Source organism: Lissotriton vulgaris, chromosome 10 (genome assembly GCF_964263255.1).
Source record: "Lissotriton vulgaris chromosome 10, aLisVul1.2, whole genome shotgun sequence".
NCBI lineage: Eukaryota > Metazoa > Chordata > Amphibia > Caudata > Salamandridae > Lissotriton > Lissotriton vulgaris.
The window spans coordinates 320782431-320799876 of record NC_141698.1 but is presented as its reverse complement, the minus strand read 5'-3'; the positions used below and the strand labels follow the sequence as shown (position 1 = coordinate 320799876).

Sequence of the window (17446 nt, the reverse complement as noted above, 5' to 3'; positions counted from 1 at the left end):
TGAGAGGGGCAGCCGCCAGGGTACCCTGATAATTCTGTTTTCTGGGGTGCCACCTCCAAGCAGGTATGGGAGCCCAGACGGAGAGGCAGGCTGAGGGAAGACTCACCCCTGTATCCTGCTCACCCTCAGGGTGTAGAACCAGGGTTCATTGGCCAGTGTCAGGATTCTGCCCCTGAACTGTTGGGAGGTAGAGTGGAAGTAGGGTGCAAATCAGCTGGGGCTAATGCCTCTCACTCAGAGACACCTCAAAGGTCATAGACACCTCAGGAGCCCATAGAGAACTCCTTGCCAGCCACAAGACTGGACGAGAGGCCTACCCAATGTCCCAGATTAGAAAATCCACCTAGCAGTGGATAGCCTAGGGCCTGGCTCCTGACACTGACAGCTGTTGGTGGCCTTTGTTGGTTGCTGTCCTTATGAACAGAGGTTTTCTTGAGGTAAGGACAGAAATCTGATCTAAGGGGTGGAATGAGCCACATCACTTTCTTTGCCATGGTGGTACTCTCTGCTGACGGGGATGCAACTGTGAGAAAGTTAAGGTTAGGTGCTGCACAGATGTGGCAACAGGTGAGGAGAAGGGTTCCCCATTGGTCAGATCAGTGACTCTAGAGATTGTAGACATAAGGGTCGACCTGAATTCAGAAAGTCAAAAAACTGACAAGGGCCCCTACATTAGAGGGCCTTTGTCCCGTTCTAGCAGCTTACCAGGGAAGTCTATCAAGGTATTAATTAGTCTTCCCTGGCTTTAGGCTGGAGGGGGTTTGTGCTGGACCTGGCCTTCTCTGCACCCTCAAACGTTTTGCCTTTTCTGTCCACTTTTTGCTGAAGTCATTTTTGCTGTCATAGGACTCTGAGCACATTGCCACCACTAACCAATGCTAAAGTTCATGTGCTCTCTCCTCTTGACATGGTAAAATTGGCCCACACAAAATCAGCATATTTAATTTACTTATAAGTCCCTAGTATAGTGCACTACATGTGCTGAGGACCTTTAAAATAAATGCTACTAGTGTGCCTGCAGTACTGGTTGTGCCACCCACCTTAGTAGCCCTTTAAACATATCTCAGGCCTACCATTGCAGAGCCTGTGTGTGTGCAGTTAAAAGGCCATTTCGACATGGCAAAATAAACCTTTTGCCAGGCCCAAAACTTCCTTTTTTAATACATACAAGTCACCCCTAGGGTAGACCCTGGACAGCCCAAAACTTCATTTTTTAATACATACAAGTCACTCCTAAGGTAGACCCTGGACAGTTCAGAGGGCAGAGTGTAATGTATTTAAAAGGTTGGACATGTACTTTTAAGTTTTACATGCCCCAGTAGTTAAAAACTCTTACATGTGTTTTTCACTACTGCGAGACCTATCTCTCCTATAGGATAACATGTGGATTACCTTACTATATTTTATAAGTGTAATTTGAAAATGGGAAGAGATAACTGGTTCATGTTTAGTGTCTCTGGAATCCTAATTTAAAAACCCAACTTATGATGAAAACGAATTTTAAATTACATTTTTGAAAATGCCACTTTTAGAAAGTAGTTATATTAATTGGGCAACCCGATATTCCCCTGAGGGCTTGGGTAACACAATATTTTATCTAGTGAAAGTGTCTACAAGGGATTTTATTTCAATATGTTGATACAATATTTGACAGAATCATTTATGAATGCCCAAATAAGTGGCCTCAAACATATAATTTTTATAATTTAATTTGTGTAATCAGAAAATGAATAAATCAAAGAGAATAAATGAACCTCGGGTGTATTTTTGTTGTTGTAAAGGTTTAAAATCAGATAAAATAAATTAAAGAGTACAAAATGATATTCACGTATATAAAAGTGACAGAGTTGACAGTTTTCACAGCATATACAATTATAACGGCTGGTCACTAATGTAAATGACCCATTTCAAAGACCTGTTGCAACAAGAACATTTTCTTTAACATTCGATAAAAAATTATTGTACAACAATATTGATTCATAGATGAAAATGGTTTAAACTTTTCGATGTTTCGGTCCTGTTATGTGATTCATCTAATAGACCATCTTCAGGACAGTAAGATTCTTATGTAGAATGCAGAACCCTCTAAAAAGAATTGCATTTGTCACCCGTAGACATTCTAATAGAAAATATCCACCCAAAAAAGTAAAAAAATTGAGAAAAATTGCATTATTCCGGGATAAACTAATTGGGACAAATCACTAATCTTCCCTCTCACAGATATAGTTAAAAATACTCCCCAGACTTCCCCCTGACTTGGTGTGATGACGCAGTAAAATACTTCGGAATAGTTATAACTCGGGATAGAGACAATCTCATGAGAGCCAATTATGGTAGGACGCTAGACACACTCACGGACTCCATCACAAGATAGATATCTATGCCTCTCTCTCTAGTGGGTAGGGTAGCCCTGATCAAACTGGTCATCCTCCCAAAATTACTGTACCTCTTTACCTGCATTCCATGTGAACCTAGTAAATCCTTCTTTAAAGCCCTCAAATCGCAACTCATTAGCCTGACATGGGGGGTCAAGCAACCCCGGCTGAGATGGGCGGTTCTAACCCTACCCTTTGATAAAGGAGGTTTTGAGGTTCGGGATATGGAATTATGTTTTTGGAGCGCTCAGGCACACTTCGCTGTCTACTGGATGCACCCACCACCATGTATGCCCCACTTCGCGGTGGAACACTGGCCCACGATTCCAACCCCAGCTTACATAAGTGCACCCACTAACCCTAATTGTGCGGACCCAACCACAGTCAAATGCACGAACAGAGGGTGGCAGGCCACTGTTGCTGCTCGCAGGTAGATTAGGCATCCCAGTCACTATGGAAGTGAGATGTCAATAAATGTTACGTGGAGTGGTGTGGCTCACTGGTTAGAGGCGGCAGACCCATAAGCAGAGAACGGCCCGGGACCAGGGTTCAATTCCCGACGCGGCAGGGCCATGGACCAGGGTCAAAACGGACTCGATAATTCTCGCCTCGGTGCCTACTCTAACCAGGGAACACACTTGGCAACTCTGGGCATTAAGCTTGCCTCATCTCTACAACGGCCCCCCACAGACGCCGGGGATGCCGGGTTTCACCTTGGAGATACCCAGAAAGGGACCATCTCACAGGGAAAACCAGGACGGGTTCCCCAGCAGTCTTCAGCGCCAGGATACTCCATGGAGTCGCAGTGCGCTTTACAAGTACACCCACATTTACATTTACATTTCGAAATCCAGAACTGGGAGCCTTCTATGAAGGTGGGACATTCCCTTCACATGATCACTTCTTTAGACATGGAACTATTTATGTACGTGAGGCTCCAACTTCACATAAAGTCCGCCACTCCGGGCTTTCCCGGCGAGCCCCCCATATTCGCTCCACTACATGCTTTGTTGCAACAACCCTCCCCTACACATGTAGTATCATTGCTGTATCGCACCACCCAAACTAATTGCCCACACAGTGCCCCTGATGTGCGGACTAGGTGGGAGGGCAACATAGGCTCTCCACTCACTGATGATCAATGGACGTACTGTTGCCAGCAATCTAGGAGCATATCGGCCATTAGTAGACTGAGAATAAAACACTTCCAATTTATCCACCGCTTATATTACACTCCGGCACGACTATGTTGATTCGGGCTTCGGGAGACTGACACTTGTGATCGGTGCGGGAGGGACGGGGCTGACTTTTTACACTAGGCAACGGAATGCGCCCTGTCTTTGCATATTGGGAGGAGGTGAACGATACTCTTCGCCAGATGACCGGATTACACATAACTAACAACCCGCTCACCACACTGTTAGGATACACCAGGGATGTTAAGGCATCCCTTTGGAAATACATTTCGCCCGGATCACTTTTAGACAAGTGTAGGGTGGCCTGTGGATGGGGGAGGGGCAGAGCACTCAAGTTTAAGGCCTGGATGGGGGACCTAATTTATTGCCAGGAGCAGCTGACTGCCTACGCAGAACTGATGCCACCCACGTCTCGCCTGAGACATTTGGGAACCGCTACGTATATACCTACAGGGGCGCTCAGCCACGAGGGGGGGGTGAAGAAGAAGGCACTCATGAGGACCCTGAAACTATGGAACAGGGGAATGCAGAGAGCGGGCCTAATTGAGAGGCATCTACGGGGAAGGTATGGCCTATGAACTGTATCCTTTTTCGGGCGCCTGCATTTCTCACTAAGAACTCAGCTAACTTAAGTTATATAAGTGCTTAGCAAATTCCTGTGTATGGTATATCTCTGAGCATATTGATAGGCTGTTGTAGTACAGTTGGTGAGGCATTTCTCTGCTTGTGATTGTACTGTCCTCCTTTGTTTATTGTTGAAAACTCAATAAAAAAATACCATAAAAGCAATCAACAATAAAAATCTATCACACATTAAAAAAAAAGAAAATGGAGAATAATAATACTGGTGAGCTATACAGGAGCCTTTAATGTACTATCTAGCTCATCTATTGTGAAAATGTTTGTGATGTTTGGAGGATTGATAGATAAGCCCACACCAACCTATAGTGAAATAGAATTGAAGAAACTTACTAGAGAATAAATCAAGTGGACCGTAGAATAATTAGGCCAAGATGAGTGATGAAACCTTTAAATACATCTGAAAAAAATATATGCTAATTATCTATTTGTGCCAAAGAAAACATGAAGAACTGTTCATAATTGTTTTAAAAAGACTAATCTATACTCTAATATAATTGAAAAGGATGTTATTTGTGTATCATTAATAACTTAAATAGACTAAAGAAGCGAACAACAGTCTTGCCACCTTAAATAGATTAAAAGTTGCCAGTGATGTGAAAAAACATTTCATGAATAGCGATAGCTACTTGTTGCCAAACATATTATATATAAAGTTCCTTACTTGCGCCATCAATGTGCCCCAAATATTTGGATTAAAAAAAAACTTTTACACAGTTGCCATTTTCTTGCCTTAGCCATTTGGTGCATGAAGTCTATCTTTGGTCATATGACTGGGTGTAGTTGGCAGTTGGGCTTTGTGCATTCCCCCTAGACAGCCACACAGAATGGGAGCATAGGTGTGACTGGTAGGGCCATCTCTGGTAGGATGGGAGGGAGGAGCTGGTCCCAGCCTTACTTACACCTGAATCGGTTGTGTCCTGTCACAATACAAAGGGCTTTTTACCTCCTGTAGTTAGACTTGTCAGGGCAGGAAAGACAGGGCATCAGTGCAGTTCAAAGGCATGCCTCTAGAAGCTTCTCCCCATTTCAGAGGCGCAACTGGGTATAAAAAAAGGACCTCAGACACCACTACTTCAGGACACTTCTAGACTTGTGGGTACTCTTCCAGGAAGAAGGACTTCTGTGCTGAGGAAGGACCACCACTCTGCAGACGCCTGCCCTGCTGTGCTGACCTGCTGCCTTCTTGCCTGTGTGAGAAGGACTGAACCTGCGTCTAAAAAACCCAGAACCTGGATGACTTGGCTGGCCTCCTGATCTGAAGCCTTAGGGACATAACAGGTTTCCAACCACCTTGCAACTGTACCTGGACTCTGCCTTCTGTAAGTCTACCCAGCCAAGTGAAACCACCCCAGTCCTTCACCCTTGTAAGTGGGCCTTAGGTGCTTGCCAGCGAAACCGACTCATCGTCTCTGTTGAAGCTACGCATCCCCAAGAAGAACTGACACACCAACCCAGCTGCGTGGATCGGACCTGTCGCAAAGACCCGCACCGCTCACCACAGTCCTGGAAAACCAAAGCATCAGCAGGGTGTATCCACAGACTAGGTTCTTGCATTTCTCATCGACTGGAGCTTCGACGATGACACTAGACTTCACATTGCAGCCTCTCAGCTCCTCGGAACTGACCCATCGCCAGCTGCCCCCTACATCCCCTTTGCCGAAGTTTGCATTGCAAGTCTCATCGACAGGATCCTTGTCGACGATGCAACAGGACCTCACACTGCAGCCTCGCCACACATCAGACCTGACCCATCGCTTCCACTACGAGATGCATCTTCGACATGGATCCACACAATGCTAGCAACCAGGATTTAAGGCACTCTGTTCAGCGGGCCTAACTGGGCTCTATAGCCGGCCCGTGCTCTATAACTGTTGTCCTGAATTTGTGACCTTGTCCTGGTCTGGTGTGACCAGATATCCCCCGTTGGCGCTTTGTGTTTTTTGTCGCTATTTTATTTTCACTAAACATTCCAAAATTCAATATCTTTGGTTCTACTAATTGGATTTCTGTTGTTTTGGTCTCATTTTATTTATTAAAAATTACTAAATTTTTCTAAATCTGTTGTAGGCTCCTTTTGTGGTGTGTTGTCATTGGTTTGCTGTTTGACTTGTTGCACAAATACTTTACACATTGCCTCTAAGTTAACCCTGACTGCTCTGTGCCCAGCTACCAAGGGGGTGAGTATAGGGTAAGTTGGGGTTTGCTTGAGCCTGACCCTGGCAAGGATTGTGGTTGTTGCTCCCAAGGCTTTCACCCAGTCAACCAATAGCCCAATTTGTTTACAGCTGCATTTGGGGAGGTTGGGTACAGGGTCTGGCCGCAGGCTAGACTTTGTGGCCAATCCTCAACCACTCTTGGCCAAAGCCAGTGTGTAACATGTGGTTGACTGTATGCCAGTTTAGGGTTGGCTGTTTTTAAGGGGATTGGGCAGAGGGCCTGGCTGGAGGCAAGGCCTTTTGGCCACCCCCCCCCCCCCCACTGCGCACAGCCGAAGCCAGTATGCAGTGTGTGGGGTTGGCAGCATGCAGGGGGGTTGGCGGCAGATCCTTCAGCCAACCCCTGCCGCGCTTGGCCATCAAATTTATGTATGTAATTAATTATTACTTTACGTTAAAGTAACTTTATGGTTAGGTGAAATGTTCAGTAAACACATAATGTTTTAAACTCTAAAAACCCCAGAATTCACCAGTTATAGTTATCTCAAGTAACTATAACTCGTACTCTAATGTATTGATGCGAAAACTCTGCATGGCGAAGGCGCAAGCTATAGTTTAGTTCTGTGGTACGCAGGTATTGTAATGAGGTATGGTGAGGGTGTAGACCTAATGTTGCCGATCTGTGAAGTTTATACTTTGCTTCATGTCATGACTCTTTATTTAGCTAGCCTAAACCTGACAGACTACTTTCTGAAAATAGTCTCAGAGAGTGGCTACAGCTTCACAACCACAGCATAGAAGCTCTACTATGTTGCCCTAGACTTTGAGCAGGCAATTTCCACAACTGCTTCCTTGTCTTCAGTGGAGAGGAGCTATGAATTACCTACAGGACACGTGATTACGTTTGGTCACAGAAGGTTCAGGAGCCACGTGTTTTTTTCAACACTCATCTTTGCTTTTGTTTGGGTTAATACGGTGTTCATAAAAATGCCTACAATCCAAAGTGTGATGCTGATATCCCCAAAAATATGTATGCCTACACTGTCCTGTCTGGTGGTACCCCAGTTTACCCCGCCATTGCAGGTACAATGCAGGAGGAGAGCACAGCACTGGCAGCATGCATAATAAAAATTGGGATCAATGCCCAACCTTATTGCAAGGTGGATTTTCCTCTCTGTCCACCTTTCAGCAGACGTTGATCGGCGAGCAAGAGAATGATGGGTCTGAGCCTTCAAATGTGTTGTAACATTGCAAAAAAGGATCATGAAAAGACATGGCTTTTTCCCTTTTGTTTTTGGCACTTGACTCAAGATTGAAATCTGGAAAAGGGCAGGATGGTAGTATTGTGAAACAAACTTTCACAAGTCATACAGTGCATGGAGGATTCAATCATACTTTGTAGTAAAAAAACATTCAAATGCTTTGGGTGCAGCTTAACTCTGTGAATGACTGCTAGGTCCATGGGGCTTGTATGTAAATCATATATTGGTGATATTATTATTTATTTGCGCAGTTAACTTACCAACAATTATTTTGAACCTTGCCCTTGAAGCCATATTTAGCGTTTGGTATAGCCAGACATCTGCCAAAAAATGACAGATCTTCATTATGCCATAATTACAGTGTCATTGACATCAATGCACTCATTCTTCAGCAGATTGGATATCTGCCTCTTTTGGCTGATGTCCTCATGCAGCCAACACTAAATAAGGCCCTTGGTCCTCATCTTCAATTTTGTTCTTCTAGTCTGTTTATGGATTATCTGGCAATTATCTATTTGAAGTTTTACAATCTTTCTTCGGACATCAGGAAGATGTGGTGCCATTATGTGGGGAGAGAGTGATATTTATACTCTCAACTGAAGGCATTCAATGTCCAGTCAGTTATGTTTCAAAAAAGGTACACCAATGAGAAGGGAAAGGGTTAATCTGAAAGAAACAGGTTAGTATTAGATTCCTTACCTTAGAATATCCCCAGGCGTCAGTCTGGATCCGGAAACTTTTGCGTAGCAGTACCCCTGCGCGTCGGTAGGCATCGTCTGCAGGCGTCCCCTGCGGCTCCGCGTCCGTCGTTGGCGTCGTGCGCCGTGATGACGTCGCTGGAGTATATAGACGCCGCCTCCGCGTGCTGACGTCAGTTCTTCTTTTATCCGCGCCAGTTATCGCAGATCCGAGAAGTGCAGTACTCCGGTCTTTGACCAAAGTTTTGATCTTTGATCTTTTTTGACTCTTCTTACGGTGCCAGTAGGATGCCCGGTGACCACTACAGAAAACTGCAAGGATTAAACCAATTCTTCAAAGCACACACAATTGTTCACAAGAAAAGAGTGCACTATTTTCCATGAAGCTCGAATAAGAATTTTAAGTTTGTTTAAATGCCACTGCTACATTTTCAGTACCTCCTGTATAAGGAATACCATGGACAAGGCTCAAGTATAGCGGGGAGGCATGGATTATTTTTGCCATATAACAAATCAAATTAGAGTTTTTGACAAACAGAGGGGTTTGTTGAGCTTTTAATTCGAATTTTAGACTAATGGACTAAGTTTGAAATTTCAAAATAACACTACCCTGCCCTAGCCCTCTGACCTGCTCAGCCTCCCTACCTCATTCACTAAAACAGCATTGTAGGAAAGTGCCCCTTTTTGCATGGTTGACCCCCACTTTTTTTCACTGAGTGTACCCTGGGTTCCTGCCAACCAGGTACCCAGGACCTGTCTTCTTTCCCTAAAACTGTACTGCTGCACACTCTAATTGGCAACTCTCTGGCCGCATGTAAGTCCCTTGTAAAGGGTACCATAGGTACCAAAGGCACTGTGACCAGGGAAGGCCCTTAAAAGCTGCGGCACTGATTGTACCACCCTTAGAGGCCTTGTACCTTTACACACACACACTGCCATTGCAGGCTGAGTGTTTTGGTGCAGAGCAAAGTGAAGAGTCGACGTGGCACACATCCCTGTGAGCCTTGACTGCAATCCACTGCTTATGGCTTAGGTCAGACACCCCTCTAGCTGGTGCACTATACCACTGGTGAGGGTACAGTTGCATGAGCTGTGTACCCCTACAGTGTCCATTCTTAGACATTGTAAGTGCAGTAATGCCATAAAGAGTATATGAGCTGGGAGTTTGTCATTAAGAACTCCACAGCTCCAGAGTGGCTTTACTGAAAACTGGGAAGTTTGATATCAAACTTCTCAGCACATTAAACCCACACTGATGCCAGTGTAGCATTTAATGAAAAATGCACTCCGAGGTCATCATAGAGATGCCACCTAAAATCCGACCGGACTCTAGTGTCCTAGCTGAGTGGCTGCTTGCCAGCTGCCACCCCAGACATGTTTATGAACCCCTGGGTCTAGAACCTGCCGCTCTCGGGGTCCGGAAACAAAGCACATCTTTGGTTGAGGTGCCAAGCCTTCTCCTCCAGGATGGGCAGGGTCCACGAATGGGAAGCTTCAAAGGCTTGCTTCCTTTGTGAGCTGCCCCAGTAATTTGTTTCTCCCAGCAACTGCCCTCCACCATTTCTGACCCCCACTTTGCACAGGAGAATACCAAGATAGGATGAGCGGTGTGCCCACCTCTGCCAACCCCACCCTTCAAGTGGGAGAGGCGAGGCAAAGCACAACTCCCAGTCCACTCCATCTTAAAGTTAGGGGGACCCAGCCAACCAGACCAAGGCCTATGCCCCCCTCACACTGAAGGGTGGCATAATAGGGGGTGTACCCACCCAAGAAAGGGTGCCATTGGTCTCAAACTTGACCTACTTGAAACACCCCTAAATTTTGTATTTAGGGGTAACCCTGAACCTTGCCTCCTCAGAAAAGAAGAAATGAAAAGAAGGACCGAAGAGCCATGCTGAAGGAAGAAGAGGTGGACATCAACTGATTTGGCCCCAGCCCTACCAACGAAATTCCGGGGGGTCCTGCAGCCAGCAGCCCCCCAGAAACTGAAGGATCTGCACTGCCTTCCCCAACTAGACTTTGTCTGCTGTGATCACCGGATGTGATCACCTAAAGACTCTGGCTCCGGCCAAATCTGCGAGTCTGCACCACTATGCACCTGACGCCCACAGCCCGAGTAGCCCAGCACCACGATGAGGTCTCCCCGGCGATCTGGTGATGTTGCTGGGATTCTGCAGAGTCACAGAACTATGCTTGGGATCATGGAACCTTCGTGGGCAGGGACTGAGTCATCCCCCCACCTGAGTACCCATGAGCCCGGGAACCAACTAGCTATATTGCCTCTCATGCCCTCCTACTCACTCACAAAGGAACTAGTGTTTAGACACCCCAGAACACAACACTCCAGACCTTCTCAGGAATCGCTATTACAGGACACACCCTTTCGCTCTCACTCTTGTACCAGTCCAAAATAGGATTGAACAGAGACACGAGAAAAGTTGAATATGTTTATTTTAACTAATGTGCTCTAGTATGCTGTATATGTGCCACAATAAGTAGGAAAATGCCTAACGCAAATACGGTTAGCATAGCAAGTGGTCTGTAAATCATAAAAGCTGCTGTCATTGTATAAGACAGTGAAGCCTAACCCCCTCCCCTGATTATACATCAGAAGATCACTGGGTGTTTAGCATCAGCCCCCGTACTTCCGTTTATAGGTGAAAAATATACATCACAGGTGCTGTCACGCTCCCTTCTCTGGAAACAACAGCTGCATCTGCATGTATTGTCTAGGTGCTAGGGCCTGTCCAGAACAGTATGACAATTGGCATTGGTGTTCGATCTTGTCTGTGGTGTTCACACTAAATCCCAAGAAAGTGAAGAATGTGAATACAATAGCAGGTTTCTGTCTGAAACTTGCAGAATGGTACAAAGCAAAATATGTTTGTATAGTAATATGCGCAAAGCAGAAGACAATCTGCCACAGGCTCATGCTAAAGTGAAAATGACAATGGCCTCCTGGACCACGTGACAGTGATCCCTGATCTTGCTCAAGTCTCCCGATGATGCCTGCAGCGCCTCTCTGGAGGATCCCCCCGGCTTGAGCCGTAAGAAGAATCCGACACCAAAAGACACCTCTGCACCCAATGCCCATGACCTTGGGTGGCCCAACTGACAGTGTCCCTGCATCCCATACCATCCCAACTTACCTCTCCATCTGGTTGTCGCCTCCAGGAGATCTTTGTGCCCGAGCCTGCAGTGTTTGTTGAAACTGGAGAATCCCCATTGAAAGTAACATGGCACCCAATGCCAAAATAGCACCCTGCACCCGGCAACCCTAGTGCCGCTGTGGGTGCACCTTGGGTGCCTTATTGAGCCCCCTTATACCTAGAGCTTAAGTCAAGGAGCTTTGCTCCCTCAACCTTGTGGCCTGCTCGCGAGCCTTTACAAATCGGAGGCCCCCTATCCCCATTAGATAGATAACATTGGTCCGCCGCACTCTGCAGCCAGCCGCCCTAGTGCAGCTGAGGGTGCTTTGAGAGTACATCCTTAATCCTGGGGGAACACTTGTTCTAACCCCAGAAAACCACCCCCCAAAACAAAGTACATACCGTTAGAACGATAGCTTCATTTCCTCCCATAAGATTGGACTGACAGCTTTACTGTGAGAAATGTTTTAAATGTGGAGTCGGAATTGTATGAAACCTTCAGAAACTGTATATTTACCAAAACTGATTTACTTACCTTTTATCTAGGAAATTTCCCAGTGTGACATCTAGGCATATCACACTGAGTAGATAAAGTAACTTAAAAAGTAATCTGAAAAGTAACTTACAAAGTAACCTCAATAGTAACTGAAAAGTAAATCCAACTGTTTATGAACAAGTGACGTATTCTTTCAAAGTACTATTACACTTACCTGTACCAGGCCTTGCTTGGTTCAAGAAATAAAATACAACTAAATAATATTTTTCTATAAAAACGAATTGGACAGAGTTCAATCTTTGAGTGTGTGACATCATTTCTTATGTGTATAATAAATGGTTAACACTACCCTCTAAAAAAGCCTTACTTCTCACCCACACTACCACAAATAGAGTGTAAGCCACTTAAAAGAATCCAAAGCATCTGTGTATCTTTTGTTGTCATGGGTAGTAGGATTTACCTTCCTATTCTGAGTATTGTCTGTATGGCGATGAGCAGCCAGCTATCTATTAACATATGCCAATGGATTCTAAAGAGGCAGAGGAGGGCCAATGAGATTTATTAACATTAGAGAAGAAAGACGTGCAATACCAAGACAGTTCTGTAAGAGCGACATTTTCAAATGTATGGTGCTGAAACCATTTTTGCAGTCACCTGATGTATCTGGTTATGTGTTTATTGCCCTCAAAAAAGATTGCTGTTGTGCTGAAATCTCATTCCGACAATTGTTAATGGATTCCCTGAAACCTTATAGAAGATTACAATTAAGAAATAATCTCATGTGAATGTCTATACACTAACACAATCTATACATACTCAAAATTACTCCTTTCTGCGTTTGTTTGAAGGGCTTGCTAGGAAGATCTTTATGCAGCCACTAGTGTAGCCGGGATCCTTAAGTACACCGACAGCCAGCACTTGCAGGGCATGCCTGACTTGTCCAAGCATGTTCTGTGGACTCCTTCAGCTTTAACCTGCATTTTTAAATGTCCTAAGAAAGAGAAATAAAAGAGAATTGGAAGAACATTTCTGCATCCAAGAATCAAGTGGTCGACATCAGTAAATATAAATATTGGGGGGATATTTTAAATTTCTTAAAGGCTTCAGTATATAAAGTAAAATATTGAACAGGGTGGTGAACTGGATATTTAGCTGATTGAGTTGAAAATCTATTACAGAATCCTATGTGTAGTATGCACATTAATTTGAATCATAGTGTGCCACCTCGAACTTTGAACATTTTGGAACATTAATGAAATTAGAACCACAGAGTTGAATTAGAAAGATATAAAGTTATGAAGTGGGTACATTGACTGGAGTGAGACCCTAGTTACTGCAGAAAACAGTGCTGAAACATGTCAGACAGATCAGAGGCCAAGGCATGGAACATGAAGTTAGCTCCATCCTTGCCATGTTTGGAAACCATCCAGCATGCTTTCAGGGATTGTGAAGTGGATTATGAAGCCAAGTGATTAGAAGTATATACACCAATACTACTGATTTCTGTAGAAGACTCACACTTTTGTAACCTGCACATAAAGCAATGTTGCCCTTTGTCAGTGTAAGCCTTCCATTACCAATACGTTAGAGGCTCTGCTTTTATGTTTTTAGAAATTACACATTGCCCCCAAAAAGTTGTACGCTCCACATTTAGCAGCAAAGTTTGTACATGTTCTTACTGATGGCATAACTATTAACCCACCCTCACATTCTCCAGCTCAACCAAAGGACGGCTCATCCTGGAATCAGTACCATCAGAATACCCACACAAAGAATGGACCCTAAATTTCACAGTAAGAGGTATCCGCTCCATTTCAAAATAAGTGTAAGCCACACAGTATCCAAGGTTGAAAAGGAAATGGTGATAAAGTTAGTTCACAAGAAAGGGACATATGCAATTTCAGTCCCAAAAAGCCCTTTCAAGTTAATATTGGCCTGCACAAGGAAATATTGCTTGTTTGCATATAACAAGTATACAAGTGTGGAGATATAGGAGCAACAAAAGACACCACAAACTGTAATCCCAATCTACATTACACTACCCTTGCTAATAAGAACTTTCATTCTGGACATGTTACACTTCCAATATGGGGCAGTGTGGGAAGCCTACCTGTTTATAGTAGCTCCGACCTGTGGGCTCACGTGTTGACTGTAACCTGATCCTGAAGGAGCCAACCCTTTGTAAGCACATGCAATCTTACATCTCATAAAAGCAAATCTCTGAATTACAACAGTCTGCCAGACGTAGGAGTATTGTAACAACAAATCTACCCTGTGTTATTGTGTAATAATACACTACATCACACACTGTACAGCAAAGCTGCAGAAGGTGGGGGTGAGAAGGGCAAAGAATAAGACCAGCCATACCAGGCAGTGTAACAAGTTGGCAAACTGTAACAGAGCCATATCCAGCACTCTTGAATATCCTGAGTTATAAAGAAGCACCTTGTCTTCCTTTGAAGGAAAAGAGCTCTCCAACATTTACTGATTGGAATTGGTAACTGAAACACCTAATTTCAAATGTTTGGAAATCATTTTTTGTTCTTGTGTGATGCATACTTTTACACAAAACTGAATTTTTTGCATCATGGAGGAGAAGCAGGATTATGCAAGGCGGTCCTTACTTAAAGTGAAAAATGCACAGTTGCAGGATGGATGAGATAACAAGCGAAAATGTGATCTCTACAAGTTGGCAAAAGTGTACATGAATCTGTTGTACTAACCAAACATGAAACGATGTGTAACATACATATTTTGTCAATGCACTTTCACAAACATACAGCAATAAGTGAAAACTGAACTGGGGATTAGGTATGAGTGGTAAGAAAATTATACTTTTGTCTGATTTAATCAACTATACTGTTGTTCCAAGTATAGTAAGAGTTTAGGCCATATATAGGGTGCACGTGACAATTGACTTGTATGTGGCTTCTGTCACCTGAGCTGCACAGCCCTTGTAACGAGTCCAATGAATTAATTTAAATTCATAATGAACGTTTAAAATCACCCAATGCATTTCGGGGAAAAACCCTTCTTCGGGGGTGTCTATAATACAAAAATCTTTTTTTGTATTATAGACACCCCCGAAGAAGGGTTTTTTCCCGAAATGCATTGGGTGATTTTAAATAAACATGACATGTAGAAACATCGTCCCTTCCTGTGTTTATGTGAATAACGCTGAAGCAAATGAATAAGAGGAAAATGGGTAAAATGAATTGAAGACAACATACAGATAAAAAGGCTGAATAAATTATGGAAAAAATGGTCCAATAAGTGAAACGTTCATTATGAATTTAATTCATTGGACTCGTTACAAGGGCTGTGCAGCTTGATGGGGATCGGAAGATGGTGCCCTAGTGTGCTTACTATATTGCAGCGCAATTGGATGGAGCGCAGAGCAAGCGAGCACGCCGACCTGGTTGAAACTAGAGAGTAAGTTTAATAAGGAACATAATGGAAAATGGAGGAGTGCATCTCACCACCTCGTATGCGCTTCTGTCAGCTGCCCACACTCTAACCCAGAGGTCTTCAAACTTTTTTTATGCCGAGACCCCATTGCCAAACTTTTTTAGGAGCAAGGACCCCCTTCTGACAAACATTTTTAGAACTTGGTACTCCTCATCATCGACAGCTATCGACAACCATAAAAGCCTCCAAATTCCCAGAGCAAATGTAAATGTAAATGTATGTATACTTGTAAAGCGCACTGTTACCCCATCTCGGGACGTCCTGGCGCTGTATACCGCTGGGGAACCCGTCCTGGCTTTCCCTGTGAGATGGTCCCTCCTGGGCACCCCCAAGGTGAAGCCAGGCATCCCCGGCGCTGGTAGGGCCGTTGTGGAGATTAAGCAAGCTATTGCCCAGAGTTGCAGAGTGGGACCCATGGTTAGCGTAGGCACCTAGCCGAGAATTATTGAGTCCGCGGACATTGACCCAAGACCCTGCCGCATCGGGAATTGAACCCTGGTCCCGGGCCGACCTCTGCTTCAGGGTCTGCCACTTTTTACCAGTGAGCCACACTTCTCCAAATCATTTTTACGGTTGGAAAATAATATTCAACAGTGTTTAGCAAACAAAAGGTCAGTGAGCTTGGGGGTGTAGTTAAAGGTGTAGCTAAAAGCAAAAAGCCTCATTTATGATGAATTGGCGTAGGGCAGCACCAAAAGTCTTCTTGCAGCGCTGCCTTATACCAATGTGAAAGGGCAGGAATGCACCGTATTTATGAAATAAGGTGCATTCCTGTCCTTTTCCCTTGCATTGGCGCACAAATTGTTGTCCAGCACCAACATAGGCAGGATTGTTTTTGTGCAGGAAGGGACACCTTCCTGCACAAAAACAATCCAGAGAGGCGTTTTCCTCTTTTGTATGTGAGCTGCAGAATGCAGCACACATGGAAGGAGGAAAAAACGAAGAGAAATTAAAATATTTCTTCTTGTTTTGGCTCCACTGGGGAGGTGTCCGTTTTTGGAATTGCCCCAGTTTTACTTGATTTTGTAAATATGGGGCAGCATCAAAATCCATGGTGTTGCGTGGGAACCCCACGCAAAGTCCATGGAAATCCTCCTTGATGCAGAGTAAGACAACGCAGTGACTTGCGCTGCTATGTCTTACTCCATATCTATGAGGCCATCAGGAATCTACATATAAAATAATGTGTAGCGTAAATTAAAAATACATTTTAAAAGTTGTTACTCAGTGGGAAATGCACTTTAGTACATTATGCAACCTCTATTTGTTAATGCATTGCAGAGGTCTATGTGTAACCATAGAGCCACAGAATTAAATCTTGATTGGCACAGTTTAGAATAGTGATGTGTATTTTTTTTTTAAGAACAAACTTTATTGATGTTTTTCTTGCCCATAATATGTTCACAAAGCAGTATTGTATGTAAATAAAGTGAAATACAGTATTGGTATGCATGAGCAATATTATAAATTTTATGTGGAACCGCTGAAATAGAACAAGAAGAAAAAGAAGAAGAAGAGAAGGCAAAAGAAACAAAGATATAACAAAACAAAAACGACTGCGATAAAGAGAGTAGGAATATTGTCCTTATGAAATGTCCAGGTCTCCAATTGCTATTCAGATGATACAATCCCATCATCAATTTGGTGACAATGTGTGTAAAACTATGTTAGTTGTGTGGCAGAACCTCCATGTATAATGGTGTGGGCTGCGGTGTCAAAATATTATCTCTGTAATTTGCCCAGCGCTGCCATATGGGTGTATGTTTGCGAGGGCAGCCACGAGCTTTGAGGACCGGCTCCTCCAACCCTAGGCAGAAATCTAATCCTCGCTTCCATACCGCCCAAAAGGGGTGGGGATGGTGCCTTCCAGCAGCAGGCTATGTTGTGTTTATATCTATTACCCCCTATGTCCTCTGTAATGTGTAGAAACGCTAGCCATGGTGTACTTGGATGGCCCAACCCAGCACATCAGCTAGACATCTATTCACACCCTTCCAAAACCTG

General features: G+C 44.1%; 1 protein-coding gene across 2 annotated transcripts in view; it reads left to right on the top strand.

Moving 5' to 3' along the window:
- The window catches only part of ZBTB47 (zinc finger and BTB domain containing 47), a 298370-nt gene that overhangs the window by 137525 nt on the left and 143399 nt on the right, over window positions 1-17446 (top strand). The gene's annotated exons all lie outside the window — the stretch shown is intronic.